Genomic DNA, 6,224 nt, shown 5'->3' with positions numbered 1-6,224 from the left:
ATCACAATACCACTCACATCACCTATCAGTTCTCCACGTCCATCAAGATCCAATCATCGCCCTGGCCCTTTATGATGATACACAACATTACATGTTATTGTGTGCATTGCCCCGCGTTACAATACATGACCAAAAAAAAGAGAAAAAGAGCTGCACTGCCTTCAGTGTAGACATGTTCGTATTCGTAGAAAATGATTTTAGGTACACGATAGTACAGTAATCTATCTTCACATGCTTCAGATGTGAACGATACCTACACATGAAGAGGGCTCCCGAGGTTTCCTTTTCCAATAGGATGGAGCTCCACCACACTTGCAGAATGACGAGAAGTTATGTTAATAAATATATCCCAGAGTGTTTCGTAACTCGCCCTTGGTCCTAATGATGAAGCGTTCTTCAGATGGCCCCGATGTCTCCACACATGATACTATGCGACTTCTTTTCACGAGGCTCTCAAAGATCACGTTTGTGTCCTAACATTCTCTGCAGATATGACACAGCTGCGATAGCGGATCACAGAAGCCTTTCCTCTCCTTACAAGAGACGTGTTCATTCGAGTATGTGAGTAATTCGACTATCGATTAAATATCTCCCGTGTCACGATAGTAGTCACTTTCAATTCTTCTAACGAAGGTAAGAAAAAATGCTATACAAACTTCCTTTCGGTATATAAAGGATTAGGGGCCCAGAGAATATTTTCTTTCAAGAGGATACATTCTTTTTCGAACACCCTGTATATAGATCCTCTAATTATAACTGCAAACAAAATGTTGATTTTGCAATTGCTTCCATGAGAGAATATTCTGTGCACTTTCTTTCTGAAGGGCCGGGCCTAAACGTTTTCCTTAATCATTAAATTTAGTAGTTATCTACAATTACATAGTTTTCCATTGTTCTCAAAATAAAGATTTTTCTCTATGAATTGTTGAATGTTGCTAGGGATATTGAAGTAATTCTTTTTAGTGTTTTTTTCTTTACAATAATGTACTGAACGCCTGCATTAAGGAAGTTCGTGTGTCCATCTTGCAAAATGTTTCGTCTTTTTTCATGCCCACTAAGGTAAATATTCATTTTGCTCTTTTCTCTGTATGCAAACCACATTTCTTAAAGGCAACATTTTCATACAAATGTAGTACTAAAAACTTCTAATTGGCAACATCTGGGCTGCGAAGAGGAAAAAGAAAGAAATCTCGTACGTATTCGCGCGCAATTCGGAATTAGCCAATGAAAAGCACAAAAGCGGCCACCATCTCTCTCTCTTTCTTATTAACGGTTTTGTACTTTCTGCAGTTCTATCAGTGCTGCTAACCTCTTACTATATCATTGAATATGTATGTTTAGATATATATATATATATATATATATTTTTTTTTTTACAAAAAATCATACTACTACGGAATAATATTAAATGCCTTTAAACCCTCATTTCTGTTTGCACTTTCTGTTACACTACCTTCCCCGAACTTCTTTCAAGTTATTAAGTGCAGAACGGGGAGTTATACATATTTACTTGCGCTTTGACAATATCTGCACATTGTGTAATAATAGGAGACGTATAAAATAAAACTATATACTAATACGTATATATATATATATATATATATATATATATATATATATATACAGTACACATTCCACTATCCGAGGCTTTCCTTTTCTTTTCTTGCTGACGATAAATTACGCTTTTAGAAATGTTGTCTGAAAACAATAAGAATATGTGCAAAAAATACAATCAGAGGTAGAGGTCTTTAACAGGAAATAAGCAAGGGAGTTGAAAAATTTTTTATGCATGTAAAAAATATAGACATGAACCAACTTGTGAAATAAAAAGACCAGAAAACTACTCTTTCTAAATTATGTGTAAACTTTTTACCGAAAACGAAAGTTGCACGAAAGACTTTTTGTCCGTTTTTTGGCCTCCGGTGCTTGGGGTCCCTGATTCAATCCCAGCTCGTGCCGTGTGAACTTTGTCGTGCATAAAGACCGTGCTCATGGGTTTTCTCGGGTTTCTCCCGTTTCCTCCCACTTTCTTCATTCAGTACTCATCATCACCGTCTCCTTTAGCGTAACCGGTATAAGTATGCGACGTAAATCTAAATATTTCATTTCATTTCCCTTTTCTGCTCATACTGCTGATTATGCGCGATTATGCCAACATCCAACTCCGCGGATAATCGTGCGATTACTGTATATACAACTAATACAGATACAACTAATTATATTATCAGTTACAGTATCGGTTTTTATTTACTAATTTGCCTCACTTTATTTGCATCCCTGCAGTAAATAATTCTTATCGATAATAGTTAAAATGTATATTACATTTTAGTGCTTCACGACTGAATGATCATCTGCCTTACGTTATCTCGCAGCTGAAGAGAATGCTACACTGAAAACTACCTTGCGTTATAAAGGGTAAGTGAAACATATCTTAAAAATATCTTTCATACATTTCATTGTGTACATTAAAGAATGTAAGTTTGCCTTTTTCCTGTAATCAATACTTAATAAAGGATTTATTTTTATTTATTTATATACAATTTCATACGTGGTTCGTGATAGTAAACTCGATAGGACACAGTGGCACTATGAACATCCGAATCACTCATCATTCGAACATTCAAATATTTATTCGAATATTAGTATATTCCAAGTAATGTTAACGACGTTAATATGCTTGCCTTTATAGTTAATAATGTCAATTCTTACTTAAAACATACTTCCTTAACAGGACATTGAAGAAAAGGTAGTTGCCAACGGCCATACCATGCTGAATATACCGGTTCTCGTCCGATCACCGAAGTCAAGCAGCATCGGGCCTGGTCAGTACTTGGATGGGTGACCGCCTGGGAACACCAGGTGCTGTTGGTATACTTTTTCTAATTTTGTTTTTCACAAAGACGAATATTCTCACATCGTTCACCACGATAATTTCGTAATCATGCATTACTTAAAACAATTAGCAACGCTTTCCACGCGCTGGTCTTTTTGAGTATTCACCGACAAACCTACGTAGCTACAATAACTCACTCGAAGCCATATGCATTCGCCAACGGCCATACCATGCTGAATATACCGGTTCTCGTCCGATCACCGAAGTCAAGCAGCATCGGGCCTGGTCAGTACTTGGATGGGTGACCGCCTGGGAACACCAGGTGCTGTTGGCATCTCTTTTTCAAATTTCATTATCCTTCAAGTACGAAAATACTAGAAACATTAATTTTATAGTACTTTCAAGAGATAATTTATCAACATTATTTCATAGCGATTAATCGATATTCTAAGCGTTATACCCACTATTTCTTACACTAACAGCCTGTTTATTTGCACGGCACATTAAAATAACCTGATTTCCGATCCGTGTGCACCTACTACTATACTTAACACGGAATGTATTACCACTTTTTAAAAGTAAATTATTATGACTAAGTGTAGATCTCCGGCGAGTAAATGCCTTTCGTATACAAGCACGACACATCTCCGCTATGTGCTTTACTTTTTTACTAACAGCATATAGAAATTGGATTTCAACGTGTTTCTACATAACAGAATGAAGCAAATTTCGTGATTTAACTCTTTCGAATAATGTGTTGGTCCTGACAAGGACCGTTTGAAATGAAAAATCTTGAAGAAGATTTTTACTTAGAGCTTGTGTACTTGGTAACAGCCTTCGTACCCTCACTTACAGCGTGCTTGGCAAGTTCACCAGGCAAAAGAAGGCGCACAGCTGTTTGGATTTCCCGGCTGGTGATAGTTGACCGCTTATTGTAATGGGCCAAACGAGAAGCTTCAGCAGCAATACGCTCGAAGATGTCATTAACAAAGCTGTTCATGATACTCATAGCTTTGCTAGATATGCCAGTGTCAGGATGCACTTGCTTCAAAACTTTGTAGATGTAAATGGCATAGCTCTCCTTCCTCCTCCTCTTCTTCTTCTTATCTCCCTTGGAGATATTCTTTTGGGCTTTACCAGCCTTCTTTGCAGCCTTTCCGCTAGTTTTTGGTGGCATGATGACTCACTCGTTCAGCAAAATTAGATGTGTCCGCCGATTTATCGACTTCATTTAAATTACAGTACGTGTTTCAATTCGCGCCAACTGCCTTGCTTTTCATTTGATGCACTCGGGTGCACGCTTGAAGTAGTAACAAAACTGACTTGATTCATGGGAGGCCGCAATTTTTCCTCTCATCTTATTACGAAAGAATATTGAACAATGTCTGGTCGCGGCAAAGGTGGAAAAGTCAAGGGAAAGAGCAAGTCCCGCTCCAGCAGGGCTGGCCTTCAATTCCCAGTAGGCAGAATCCATCGTCTTTTGCGAAAGGGTAACTATGCCGAACGAGTTGGTGCTGGCGCTCCCGTGTATTTGGCTGCAGTCATGGAATACCTGGCAGCTGAAGTTCTTGAGTTGGCAGGCAACGCTGCTCGTGACAACAAGAAGACTAGGATTATTCCACGTCATCTGCAGTTAGCTATCCGTAACGACGAGGAATTAAACAAGTTGTTGTCTGGAGTTACAATCGCTCAGGGTGGTGTTTTGCCCAACATTCAAGCTGTACTTCTGCCCAAGAAAACTGAGAAGAAGGCATAAATGTAAGACCTATATCTCATACAAATCGGCCCTTATGAGGGCCACAAACCCCTTTATAGAGGAGATTTACGATTGAAATGAATTGTTTTCGATATACAGACTCATCAAAAGTGTCTGAGATAGTTGCTTAGTTTCATTCGAAATTCTCGCTGCTATTCGATTAATTAGTATATGTGTAGTCGTCGATCGTAATTGAAGCCCATAGGAAGTCACACTAACTTTAGAATACTCCAAACAGCGATGTGCTTAGTTCCCACTACATTATTAATTATAAGATCATTACCTTTTGTATTGTCGCTAGCTACATTTTTTTGATATTTGCGTACATCGGGCTCATATTACCCAGAGGACAGGACAGTCGAGCCCAGATTCTCAGCAATGGAAGAAAACCTCATACCACATATTCTCATGTACTTCATGCTAGACAAAGGAATTTCCAACATTCTTAAAGCACTCATGTTTCTCTCTTGCGTTGGCTTGGCTGAAATTACTCTGTTCAATATGTTCTCGACATTTATTATTGTTCATTACTATGCCCCAATGACATCATGAACAGAGCGGATCAGAAAACTTTCCTAAATTTCTTTTGCAACATAGTAATGACATTAAATGCACACTTAAGTACGATTTATTCTTTGCAAGGTCGATATTCATATTTGTGTGATATGTGTTATATGTATATGGTTTGTAATACGCAACTACTCTTATTCTCTGATCTCAGAACTCATTTGCTACTGTGCCCAACGAGCGAGCCTAGGTTTCTTGTAACTACTGCCTTTCTTTAGTAAATAATGTGAAGTATACAATGCATTAACCTACATCTCATATTTGTATTACTCTTTATTTTAGTAACCCGCTACGAAGTGTCATTAATTTACATGTAAATCACAATAGACACTACCGCAAAAGAAAGAAATCGAACCCAAGACCACGTAAACAAGATAAAGGACAAGATTCAGGTTTCTAACGCATTATTCGCCCCTCACAGCACAGTATAGAAGTTGTATAAGCCTCTATACGTACATCCTACTGTCAGAACAGAAATTCCGACTTGCGTTTCGCATCTCTCATGCTCGCTACTTCCAACAAATCGCCAATTTCCAACCAGAACCCCTTCTCCAGCATTAATACTGCTACATGATATGAATACGTATACATGAACGTACATAATGTAAAAAAAAACGTATGATTTTCTCAAATTAATCTCTCTACGTCTGTAATTTAGTGTGCATCAAAAGGCTTTAATGTAGTTACACGAATTCTTATAATCTAACAGAAAATCGCACAAAGTAAATCTTTCCCTTTATATAAATTTGTTGGCTCTGAAAAGAGCCGTTTATGCCAATTTTATATCCAAAATAGGAGGAACCCCAACTTAACCTCCGAAACCGTACAGGGTTCTTCCTTGCCTCTTCAAGGCATACACAACATCCATAGCTGTCACTGTCTTCCTCTTGGCGTGTTCTGTGTATGTAACAGCATCTCTGATTACGTTCTCCAGGAATACTTTCAATACTCCTCGGGTCTCTTCATAAATGAGACCAGAGATACGCTTCACACCACCACGGCGAGCAAGACGCCTAATAGCGGGTTTGGTGATACCCTGGATGTTGTCACGAAGAACTTTACGGTGGC

At 38.3% G+C, this 6,224-nt stretch overlaps 2 non-coding genes across 2 annotated transcripts; both read left to right on the top strand.

The window, feature by feature from the left end:
- The first annotated feature begins 2,752 nt into the window (after positions 1-2,752).
- LOC145677700 (5S ribosomal RNA) lies at positions 2,753-2,871 on the top strand. Its single transcript, XR_014129945.1, has one exon. It is a non-coding gene; the product is annotated as a 5S ribosomal RNA (ribosomal RNA).
- A 177-nt stretch (positions 2,872-3,048) lies between these two features.
- LOC145677697 (5S ribosomal RNA) lies at positions 3,049-3,167 on the top strand. Its single transcript, XR_014129941.1, has one exon. It is a non-coding gene; the product is annotated as a 5S ribosomal RNA (ribosomal RNA).
- The last annotated feature ends 3,057 nt before the right edge of the window (positions 3,168-6,224 follow it).

This window comes from Thermobia domestica, unplaced genomic scaffold, assembly GCF_964235325.1.
Source record: "Thermobia domestica unplaced genomic scaffold, izTheDome1.hap1.1 HAP1_SCAFFOLD_1250, whole genome shotgun sequence".
Lineage (NCBI taxonomy): Eukaryota > Metazoa > Arthropoda > Insecta > Zygentoma > Lepismatidae > Thermobia > Thermobia domestica.
The sequence above is the reverse complement of the archived record's forward strand: the minus strand, read 5'-3'. Positions and strand labels throughout refer to the sequence as shown.